The sequence below is a fragment of the Salmo salar genome, chromosome ssa17 (assembly GCF_905237065.1).
Source record: "Salmo salar chromosome ssa17, Ssal_v3.1, whole genome shotgun sequence".
In the NCBI taxonomy this organism is placed as follows: domain Eukaryota; kingdom Metazoa; phylum Chordata; class Actinopteri; order Salmoniformes; family Salmonidae; genus Salmo; species Salmo salar.
In genome coordinates, this window is record NC_059458.1 from 35,623,984 (window position 1) to 35,636,201 (window position 12,218).

At 41.7% G+C, this 12,218-nt stretch overlaps 3 protein-coding genes across 9 annotated transcripts in view; 1 reads left to right on the forward strand and 2 right to left on the reverse strand.

Annotated features, from left to right (window-relative positions):
- The window catches only part of LOC106592258 (zinc finger protein OZF-like), a 510,174-nt gene that overhangs the window by 124,871 nt on the left and 373,085 nt on the right, over positions 1 to 12,218 (reverse strand). The gene's annotated exons all lie outside the window — the stretch shown is intronic.
- Positions 1 to 12,218, forward strand: part of LOC106574981 (zinc finger protein 2) — a 348,997-nt gene that overhangs the window by 77,083 nt on the left and 259,696 nt on the right. The window lies entirely within an intron of this gene.
- LOC106575981 (zinc finger protein 239-like) overlaps positions 1 to 12,218 on the reverse strand; it is a 237,317-nt gene that overhangs the window by 7,924 nt on the left and 217,175 nt on the right. The window lies entirely within an intron of this gene.

A 12,218-nucleotide genomic window follows, 5' to 3' on the forward strand; every position in this document is an offset into this window, starting at 1 on the left:
AGTACTTAATGCAGCTGGTGGCCACACCAGACACTGACTGTTACTTTTGATTTTGACCCCCCCTTTGTTCAGGGACACATTATTCCATTTCTGTTAGTGACATGTCTGTGGAACTTGTTCAGTTTATGTCTCAGTTGTTGAATCTTGTTGTGTTCATACAAATATTTACACATGTTAAGTTTTCTGAAAATAAACGCAGTTGACAGTGAGATGATGTTTCTTTTTTTGCTGAGTTTATATATTGGCGGGAACTGGAACAAACTGTGGTACACGTCGATCCAGACCACCCCAAACAGGCTCAATGCCATGTTTGGTGAGTATGCAGGCCATGGAAGAATTGGGATATTTTCAGCTTCCAGGAATTGTGTACAGATCCTTCAGAAATGGGCGGCAGATGAATGGTTGGGCAATGGGCCTCGGAATCTTGTCATGGTATCTCTGTGCATTCAAATTACCATCGATAAAATGCAATTGCGTTCGTTGTCTCCCATACCATAACCCAATGCTACCATGGAGTACTTTGTTGACAACATTGACATCAGCAAATGCTCCCCACACAACACCATAAACGTGGTCTGCAATTGAGAGGCTTGTTGGGCATACTGCCAAATTCTCTAAAACAACTTGGAGGTGGCTTATGGTAGAGAAATTAACATATAATTATCTGGCAACAGCCAATTGCATGCTCCCTCAAAACTTGAGACATCTGAGGCATTGGGTTGTGTGATAAAACTAAACATTTGAGTGGAATTGTTGTATTTATATTTATTAGGGATCCCCATTAGCTGGTGCCAAGGCAGCACCTACTCAGCTACTCCTGTCCCCAGCACAAGGTGCACCTGTGTAATGATGATCATGCTATTTAATCAGCTTCTTGATATGCCACACCTGTCAGGTGGATGGATTATTTAGACAAAGGAGAAATGCTCACTAACAGGGATGTAAACAAATTTGTGCACATTTGAGAGAAATAATATTTTTGTGTGTACGGAACATTTCTAGGATGAAACATGGGACCAACACTTTACATGTTGCGTTTATATTTTTGTTCAGTATACAAAAATAATACAAACTATCAATAACAAAATGTAAATTAAACTAAAATCAGCCTGCTTTTCTGTTCTAATCAGGTTCCTACACAGGCTCAGAAGGATCATTTTCTGGCAACAGTAGTCCTTGCAGTCCTTCTGCCGTGAAGTCTTGGAGGCCCAAAAACTTCTCAGCTGCAGATATAATTAACTGTGGCTATAAATACTAAAATATCCACCTTCTTCACAGTGGCGGTTCTGGGGGGGGGGGACCAGTGCCCGTGACAACAATTTTGGACCCCCTTGTGGCCCCCCTAAATCAAATTAAATCACATGTATTTATATAGCCCTTCTTACATCAGCTGATATCTCAAAGTGCTGTACAGAAACCCAGCCTAAAACCCCAAACAGCAAGCAATGCAGGTGTAGAAGCACAGTGGCTAGGAAAAACTCCCTAGAAAGGTCAAAACCTAGGAAGAAACCTAGAGAGGAACCAGGCTATGAGGGGTGGCCAGTCCTCTTCTGGCTGTGCTGGGTGGAGATTATAACGGCACATGGCCAAGATGTTCAAATGTTCATAAATGACCAGCATGGTCAAATAATAATAATCATAGTAGTTGTCGAGGGTGCAACAAGTCAGTAACACAAGAGTAAGTGTCAGTTGGCTTTTTCATAGCCGATCTTTGAGAGTATCTCTACCGCTGCTGCTGTCTCTAGAGAGTTGAAAACAGCAGGTCTGGGACAGGTAGCACGTCCGGTGAACAGGTCAGGGTTCCAGCAGGTCTGGGACAGCAGGTCTGGGACAGGTTGCACGTCCGGTGAACAGGTCAGGGTTCCATAGCTGCAGGCAGAACAGTTGGAACTGGAGCAACAGCACAGCCAGGTGAACTGGGGACAGCAAGGAGTCATCAAGCCAGGTAGTCCTGAGGCATGGTCCTAGGGCTCAGGTCCTCCGGGAGAGAGAAAGAAAGAAAGAGAGAAAGAAAGAGAGAATTAGAGAGAGCATATTTAAATTCACACAGGACACCGGAAAAGACAAGAGAAATACTCCAGATGTGACAGACTGACCCTAGCCCCCCGACACATAAACTACTGCAGCATAAATACTGGAGGCTGAGACAGGAGGGGTCAGGAGACACTAAATGTGGAGTATGAAATAATTTTTACATAACACATTTTTGCTATCATTCTTTTTTTACATCCGTTATTAGACAGTGGCAACACGGAACACTAATGATTATGAACATGGTCTTTTGCCTGCTAATGCCTGCAATGCAGTGAAGAAAACGATATGACAAAAATAACGTCTAATGTAACTGGCCCCTCTAACAGTACAACTGGGCCCAGCTTGGCCCCCCCAGTTGAAATGGTCTAGACCCGCCACTGCTTCTTCACAATAAGTGTATCCAGATCACTTGATTGACGTACAACATTTGCAACTGGTTGTGGTGCATCCACCACCATATCTTCTTCAGAACTGTGGCCTCTTGCCCCTATAACTCTGTTCACCACCTCCACATAGGAGATTTGCTGTACAGTCCTGATCCTTGACACCTCAACCTCTTTCACCCAAACAGGGCACTCTGGGAATTCGGTAATATGATCCCCACCACAGATGCAACATTTTACATTCACAAACTCTTCAATGCCCCCCCAAAATAAAATGCTAATTAGCTGCTAATGTGGCTATCATAAAGAACTACAAGTGACATGATGGACCAGACTGCCGAATCGAGGCAAAGGTAAGGATCTCTGGGTTAACTATCTAATGTTAGCTAAACGTCGTAATGAATAAATACGCTACATTTATTTAAAGGACAATTCTGTGAACTGTCTTGTGCAAATTTTAAATTGACACAATACCTGTTAGCAAAAGGTGTCAGCTAGAGATGATGTGCAGGAGCTTGTTCTTTTGCATGATGTCTACTTCGATGCTAATTAGCATTATATAATCTCATATATCATCTCAAACACAGCCCTTATTTTAAGTGTTTGTAAAATGAATGAAAAATGAGTGGTGTAAAACGATTGAAACTATTTCCCTGTTTGACTGCTAGGTTTTATGGGTATTATTACACCTCCACTGTGGGGCTCTATATGGCTACCGGAGTAAGGGCAAGTGGGTGTGTCTAAAGGAAAGTATTAGACGTCTGGAAAGGAGTGGGTGTGTCTAAAGCGCTATAGGTTAGATGGTTTTGATTGAGCTGTGTTTTTTCTCTTCTGTTTCTTACCATGCAACTACTGTACTTTTTGTTATAATGCCATTGATTGGCTAGCTAAATGGGTGGTGGTACCCATACAACAGGATGTTTACATTGCAACATGGTGGACTCACAGCAAGGTGCTTGTTATCATGTAAGAAATCTAGCTAGCTAATTCAGCCAAATGCTATTTCAACATGTTTTTGATGATCTCATTTATGTAAAGATTTGTCAGTGGATATCTGTAATGGTAGACTCAGTAATTCCAGTCTGGCTATAAACCTTTTTCTGATGTGATGTCGTTCTTCGGATTTCATCAATCAATTATCTAAGGTTAGCTAATGTCCCCCATATAGCTAGTAATGTCACACATTGCATTCATCCTAGCTATTGTACTATCAACTGGCTTGCTGTATTAGGCAGCTCTAGAAGCGAGGGGAAACTTCATATATTTGTATTATCTATCAAGTTTATAAAAAGGCCATTAGGTAACTAGCTAGGATGAAACTGCTGGGGAATAGCTATATAGCTAGCTAACTCCCACTATAAACTGAATTCATCAATGTATCTAAGGATATATTTTTTGAAAATAAACAATATATTAAGCACATAACACCCAGACAGATGTAGAACTTCAGAGACCTCCTGAGCATCAGGAAAATCTCCTTGTTCTTGAGGTTTATTCTGGGGAACACATGTTAGATAAAAACACAGCTAACTGATGGAAACACAATAGAAAAAAAGAAAGTCTATATACAGTGTGTGTAAATGGCATGACGAGGTAAGGCAATAAATAGGTCATAGTAGCAAAGTAATTACAATTTAGCAGATTAACACTGGAGTGATAGATGAGCAGATGATGGTGTGTAAGTAGTGATACTGGTGTAGATTGGGTGGGTTATTTACAGATGGGCTATGTACAGCTGCAGCGATCGGTTAGCTGCTCAGATAGCTGATGTTTAAAGTTAGTGAGGGAGATATAAGTCTCCAGCTTCAGCGATTTCTGCAATTCGTTCCAGTCACTGGCAGCAGAGAACTGGAAGGAAAGGCGGCCAAAGGAGGTGTTGGCTTTGGGGATGACCAGTGAGATATACCTGCTGGAGTGCGTGCCATGGGTGGGTGTTGTTATCGTGACCAGTGAGCTGAGATAAGGCGGAGCTTTACCTAGCATAGACTTATAGATGACCTGGAGCCAGTGGGTCTGGCGACGAATATGTAGCGAGGGCCAGCCGACTAGTGCCTACAGGTCACAGTGGTGGGTGGTATAAGGTGATTTGGTAACAAAACAGATGGCACTGTGATATACTGCATCCAATTAGCTGTGTAGAGTATTGGAAGCTATTTTGTAGATGACATCGCCGAAGTCGAGGATCGGTAGGATAGTCAGTTTTACTAGGGTAAGTTTGGCGGCGTGAGTGAAGGAGGCGTTGTTGCAAAATAGAAAGCCGATTCTAGATTTGATTTTGGATTGGAATGTTTGATATGAGTCTGGAAGGAGAGTTTACAGTCTAGCCAGACACCTAGGTATTTGTAGTTGTCCACGTATTCTAGGTCAGAACCGTCCAGAGTAGTGATGCTAGTCAGGCGGGCGGGTGCAGGCAGTGAACAGTTGAAAAGCATGCATTTGGTTTTACTAGCGTTTAAGAGCAGTTGGAGGCCACAGAAGGAGTGTTTTATGGCATTGAAGCTCGTTTGGAGGTTAGTTAACACAGTGTCCAAAGAAGGGCCAGATGTATACAGAATGGCGTCGTCTGCGTAGAGGTGGATCAGGGAATCACCCGCAGCAAGAGCAGCATCATTGATATATATACAGAGAAAAGAGGTGGCCCGAGAATTGAACCCTGTGGTACCCCCATAGAGACTGCCAGAGGTCCGGACAACAGGCCCTCCGATTTTACACACTGTACTCTGTCTGCGAAGTAGTTGGTGAACCAGGCGAAGCAGTCATTTGAGAAACCAAGGTTATTGAGTCTGCCGATAAGAATGCGGTGATTGACAGAGTCGAAGGCCTTGGCCAGGTCAATGAAGACGGCTGCACAGTACTGTCTTTTATCGATGGCGGTTATGATATCGTTTAGTACTGTGGGAGAAAGGTAGACGTCCCTAACCAGCGGAAGAGTGAGGGACAACTGCGTCTGATGACCTGTGAACTGTATCTGAAATAGACATGCTGGAATGATATGTGCTGGAGGAGGAAGACTAAAAGGGGAATAGGTTACTGACCTTTCATTACCAGGCCTCTCATGACAGAAAAACAGAGGCAAATGGGGGCTGTAATATGAATAGATAGTACAAGTTTAGTATAAATGTCAATTTTTAAGGGAATGAAGCACTAAGGACTGAATTCTGATTTGGACAATTTATAAAACGTTTTAGTTATGATTTGGACATAGAACTGTTTAAATGTACTAGGCCTAGGGAAGCTCTGGAAACTAAATCCTGAGACAGGGAGGTTGACAGAACTTACAGAAGATTAAAGGTTTTTGTTTTTTTTGTTTTATTATGTCATTAGAAATGTAATGTTAAATTGTATTGATATAATTGATTGCATAAAAAGTTTATAGTCTGTTTTGCGATACACACAAGGATGAAGGAGGAGACCAACATTATGAGTAGTGGTCATAGAATGTAACGGATGGACGTTTTCCCCAGGTTTAGTTACATTATGAGTAGTGGTCACTTATTACAAATATGCAGTTATTGTAATTTAATTTGCTCTTTTCTTGTCTGGTCAATTTATTTTTGTTTTAAGGAACATAAGTGTGTTTATTGTTCCTGAGGAGGGAATGATATAAATTGACTAAAATTGATTTGAGAATGTTTAAGTATGTATCAAACTGTGGAAGGAAATTAGTAGTAAATTATGTGCTATGGGTTAGAAGAACTATGACTGCATTGGGGATCTGAGGGGGCTCATAAATGAAGGTTATGGTACTAGAGGGGTGTTATTTCTAGAGACTATGTATATTAATAGAAGAGAGAACTCACAGAAGAGAAAGGACAGCTGGCTGTGTAAAATATAGGGATGCACAACATAGGGACAATTCTGAGTAAATTGAACATTACACATACCTAGATTATGGTAAGAGTAAAAGTGATAGTGGTGACATTTAACACTATGGTAAAAGTTTAAGAGAGTTATGACTTGGAGTTTTAAGAGGTTGGATAGTCTTCCAACTGGAAGACACTTGACTGATTACATGTTATTCTAACAGCAGTTGCTGTAGGGACCATAATTTGGCTATTATTATGTATAAGAATATCTGTGGTAGGAGGCGAGGTATTTGAGACAATGTTTAAATAGGGCTGTTATTTAAATATTACAAAGTAGTGATCTTGACATGAGAAGAAAGTCTGTTGTCAGGAAATAACCCATGTGTTAATGTGTATGTCCTCAGGAGAAAAGCAGCACATAAGAAGCCAGAAATAACCAAGGGCATGGGCTGACTTCTAGAGATTGAGTGTACATCAAGATACACCAGGCTGGGGGTATACTTCTTACAGCACCTGCAGTGGTAAAGATCATCTTGTCTCTCTTCGGTGGGCGCATACTTCTCACAAGAAGTAAGGTCCAACTGAATAATGGTCTTATGCTTAGGAACCAGAAGGAGAGGGGTCGCCAGCTTCAGCTGGAATGTTAGTTGGTGTATGATGAGTGATGGAAATAAGTGGATGTATGGTGTGATCATAAAACAGAGGCCATAAGTCTCTCAGTTTGAATGCCTCACAGAAAGAAGGCAGAAACCTGAACCAGGACCAGAGGTTCCACGTCTGGTGATCCAAGAGACCAGGTCCGAGTGTTCCGGAAGAAAGGAATGAGCCAAGGAGGGAGGGTCCCTACAAGGTAGCTCGAACAATGTTAACTGCTGTCCAGGTGAAAGGAAGCAACACGTGGTACCATCTAAACCACTGTACCAAAGTCCCGTCGGAAAGGAGGGGACAACCACCAGGCCAGGCAGGAGCCAGGCAGGAGCCAGGCAGGAGCCAGGCAGGAGCCAGGCAGGAGCCAGGCAGGAGCCAGGCAGGAGCCAGGCAGGAGCCAGGCAGGAGACAAAGAGGAGGTGGAATGAGGAGCAACTTTCAACAGCCAACAGACACTCTCTCCTGAATATCCAGAGAGGCCAGGGATGGGGAGGAGTGACATGCCTGTTGCTCCTGATGACATACCTACTCTGGCAGATACCCCTGATAGAGGTGTTGTTCAAGGGGACGGAGAAACAACGACAGGAAAATGGAAAGGAGACTTTCTTATCAACTTCTCTGTCCTCACATGGTCTTGTTAACAGACAGTGAAACAGGATAGATGAAGAATGGTAGAATGGTCTTGACAGCAACAGCAACAAACCTAGAAGAAATTGTAAAATTACCTCCCACTAGAGACTAGTACACCAACTAAGACAATAGAAAAACCATAAGAAAGTGGGTTGATGCAGAAAATCTGGACATCTGTTACCAACTGGGGTCGCTACAATGAAGAAACTACCCAAGAATCAAACATTGATCAAAAATTTAGAAAAGCAATAACAAATGGCTTGTATAGGTGGGCTCAGTAAGAAGCAACTAAACATAGGATGGACAATTGCATTTTGTCTAGCAAATCACATTTGTCTGATATTTTAATAATACCTGAACTTGCATCTGTTGAAGAATGTGTTAAATGGAAAATGTTCAATGTATTCAGAGTCAATACTACATACCTTTGTGTAACATAGAATGCAGATTGGCATTAGGTAGCACTAAAGGTAGAAGTGAATTAAACCAAAATATGTTGGGAGAACATGAATGTGCAACATATGACATGAGAACTGAATTAAATGGTCCTCATAATGATAGGTTTACTATGGTAAAAAGTAGATATGAATGTTTCTACAGCTATGGGGATAATGGGATAGATGTGAGAAACACTACAGTTAATTGTTAAACTATTTGGGTGTTAGAAACTGCAGGAGTTAGTAAATTTGATGATAAAGGAATGATTATGGATTACAAAGGTACATGTGGTAATGTAACTCAAGTAACACTATCTCTTGCAATATTAAAGAATCAGGACAGAAGTATAGCTGATAGTTTCGGGATGTGTGGGCAGAACAAACTCTTGAATGTTTTACCAGAAGGCTGGACTGTGCCTTGATTAGAGCAACACAACAGGTGTCTATCATTAAATCACAGCAGGATGAGTCTGTAAAGCATAGAGTAAGGGAAGCCTATGAATCAGATCCTAGAGTGTACCTTGATTCAATTGGACAACCCAGAGGTGTGCCCAACGAGTTTAAGGCCAGAGATGAGATTAAATCTGGATTTGAATCTATATTTTTGTGGGTAACACCCAATAAGAACTTAAAGTGGATTAATTATATATACTATAACCAACAAAGATTTATTAATTATACTGACTCTGCCTTGACAGCCTTAGGAGAATAGGTAAAGGCCACAAGCCAGATGACATGGCAGAATAGGGAAGCTCTCAACTGGCTATTGGCAGAGAAGGGGGGAGTTTGTGTAATGTATGGAGATGCTTGTTGTACTTTTATTCCCAACAACACTGCACCTAATGGAACATTTTCCCTAGCTATGAATAAACTTAAAGGGTTAAGAGCAGAAGTAAAGGCAAATGCTGGGTTTGATTCTCATGCCTGGGATTGGTTGGACCTGGCTTTGGGAAAATGGGGTGCTATGTTTACCAGGCTGGCCATTATGATGGGTGGAGGTCTAGTGACATTGGGCATTGTATTTTGCTGTGTGGTGCCTTTGGTTAAATCACTTGTGGTCAAAACCACTGTTAAACAAATGTCAGTACATAAAGCAGACCCTAGACATAAGAAGGGGTCAGGAAAGAAGTTTAAGGAACATATACTGGATCCACCTCTCATAATCAATCCTGTCCCTGGTACCCCTGGACATTATACGGACAAGTATGGAAAACCTTGCAATGCTGTTGGAGGACCCCTTGATTGCCCTTTTGGTAATCCTAACTGTCGTCATGGGGTAATTCTTGGGGGAGGTTATGAGTGCCATGATTAGCGTCCTGGTGGGTTTCCTGTGTATGCCAAAGACCCCGATTCGGATGAGATGGTGCTTGTCCATGTACACAAAAAAATTCTGCAACCCAGGCGTTGCAAGTGGTGCTCCAAAGAGAACAATGATGGGCATTACCATCATCCTGAACCCTTATTCTGTGCGATGTGCCAAAGAGAGGATTGCCCTATATGTGGAAATAAGGAATGTGCCCCTATGATGTAAATTCTGGTATGACTTTGAACAAACCTTAAGTGTATGTTGTATTTTATGTTTGTTTTATGGTTTTCATACATATACAAATGTATGCAATTTCTTTTAAATTCAAGTTAGTTTTGCCTTCCTAAGATGAGGATCATTTATTACACGCTAGGAAACAGAAGGTATTCTGGTTACAAGTGTCTACGAACCATGCCCTTAATCTTCTAGCAGTAATGAGTGTCTCAATTTGGAATGTTGTCTATAACTTTTATTTTTGCTCACTTGGGCCTTGTTCAGATTCATAGTAAGAATATTAACTTTAAGTAGGTCTATTATGTTTATTATTCTTTTAAATTCTTGTTATATTCTATACTCTACATAACTGAGATAACCTCAGGCAAGGCTATGTACTACATGCTCATGCTTCTTCATAGTATACTGATTTATATATGTATCCTCATTTACTATTTTAAGTTTGACTGGATCTTTTACTCCTGTCTATGTTATTGGATTGGAGATGTTTGGTCCAGTATATGATAAGTTTGACTTTATATTTTACTCCTATCTATGTTATTGGATTGGAGATGTTTGGTCCAGTATATGATTATGTTTTATCTGTTCAAATTTCGTTCAACACATTTACTATTCTATGTATCTATTATTTTGCTTCCATCCTTATTGTCTCTAGTTTAATCATGTTAGATGTGGGACTAATTAGTCCCAGAGGAGGGATTTATGTGGGAGAAAGATAGACGTGCTGAGGGAAGAAAAATATAAATACATTAGCTAGCGAAAGAGGAGACTGACAGCTGACCCTGAGTGGAGAAAACAGGTGGCCATACATCCCCAAGTAGGAACCACGGAACGGCCAGGCAAGCTGTATGTATGGCCATGACTAAATATATGCCAAGCATAAGCCTGCAATGCATGCATTATTTTCATATCCATATGAGGAGAGTCTAGCCCCTACTATGTTAGAGCTAAAAGCAGATATGGGCGTTATCCAGCCACTACAATGTTAGAGCTAAAAGCAGATGAGAGCGTTATCCATTGGGTTGAAAGAAAATGGTGGCAGAATGCATAGGGGGTTTTACTTCATTTACATAAAGGATGGACCTATGTATTGTATATGCATAAAAGCAGAGCCGGGGCCTAAGGAAGGCAGTTGTTGTCCGCGGACCGGCTCGGCTTTATTACTCTGTATTAAAGTCTATATTGAATTTACAAGTTCTTGTAAGAAGTGTTATTCTTAAGACAATTTTCCACGACAGTACCTTGAGCGTGGCTGAAGTGCACCCGTGACCAGCTCGAAAACTGGATTGCACAGTGGAGAAGGTACGGTGGGATTCGAAATGTGTTAAATGTGTAGTGTAGCCTACAATGTGTAGAACTATGAATTGGGGAGCTATAGGCTATTTGTTAATAGGATAATTATGTTCTGGCCCACAGACTAGCTACAAGTGTCACGCCCTGATCTGTTTCACCTGTCCTTGTGCTTGTCTCCACCCTCCTCCAGGTGTCGCCCATCTTGCCCACTTATCCCCAGGGTTTTTATACCTGTGTTTTGTGTCTGTCTGTGCCAGTTCGTCTTGTTAGTTCAAGCCTAACGGTGTTTTGTGTCTCAGCTCCTGCTTTTTCCAGTCTTTCTTTTCTCTCCCTCCTGGTTTTGACCCCCGCCTGTCCTGACTCTGAGTCCGCCTGCCTGACCACTCTGCCTGACCCTGCCTTTGGTCATGTACCTTTGGCTTTACTCTGGATTACCGACCTCTGCCTGATCTGACCCTGGGCCTGCCTGCTGTCCTGTACCTTTGGCTTTACTCTGGATTACCGACCTCTGCCTGATCTGACCCTGGGCCTGCCTGCTGTCCTGTACCTTTGGCTTTACTCTGGATTACCGACCTCTGCCTGACCTGACCCTGGGCCTACCGTCCTGTACCTTGGCCCCACTACTCTGGATTATCGACCCCTGCCTGCCTTGACCTGTCGTTTGCCTGCCCTTGTTGTTACAATAAACATTGTTACTTCTACACAGTCTGCACTTGGGTCTTACCTGAAACTTGATAACAAGTTAGGCAAGAAATTGACTGAAGGCCAAACCTAGTTTCCAACCACTGTTGTATATTGTCAATTCAATCTCCCCCTTCACCATCATCATCATCAAACGTGTGGATATAGTGCTAAACGTGAAGGACTCATTGTCTCTGTGAATTGAAATTATGTTGTTGCCCACCAGTGACCTCCGAAGAGGAAACAATGTAGTCTAACAACATCGCTCTCAAACAGCACAGATGTGAGATGTTTCACTGTAGAAGCACTGATCCTCTTACATTTTAATTCCAGGTTGCATATTACAATATTTAAAGGCATATCAGATGATCTGCTCTGACCATAACAGTCACACCAAGCATAGGGTTGGTTGGTATAAGATTGAAATGGGTAAATAATGTACCTGTGAAAAGCTCCCCAATACCATCTGATGTATATATTTAATGTATTACATGAATGGTGAACACAGACCTTCCAACAATACATTTAAATCGTGTTTTACTGTGATTTTTTCCCACCCTGCTGAATGTTTTCAATGTATTCCATTTCAAATGTGTCTCCCAGCGCAGCTTTACTTCCAGGCTATTATGACACATCTGGCAGTTTCTTCTATGTTCCAAGTTTTTTGGTCACTACCATTCCACAACAATACCATGCCATATATTTTTAATTGTACTACAATCGTACATTTTTGTAAGGGCTGTTCTTCACATCGGAGTGCTGCGGC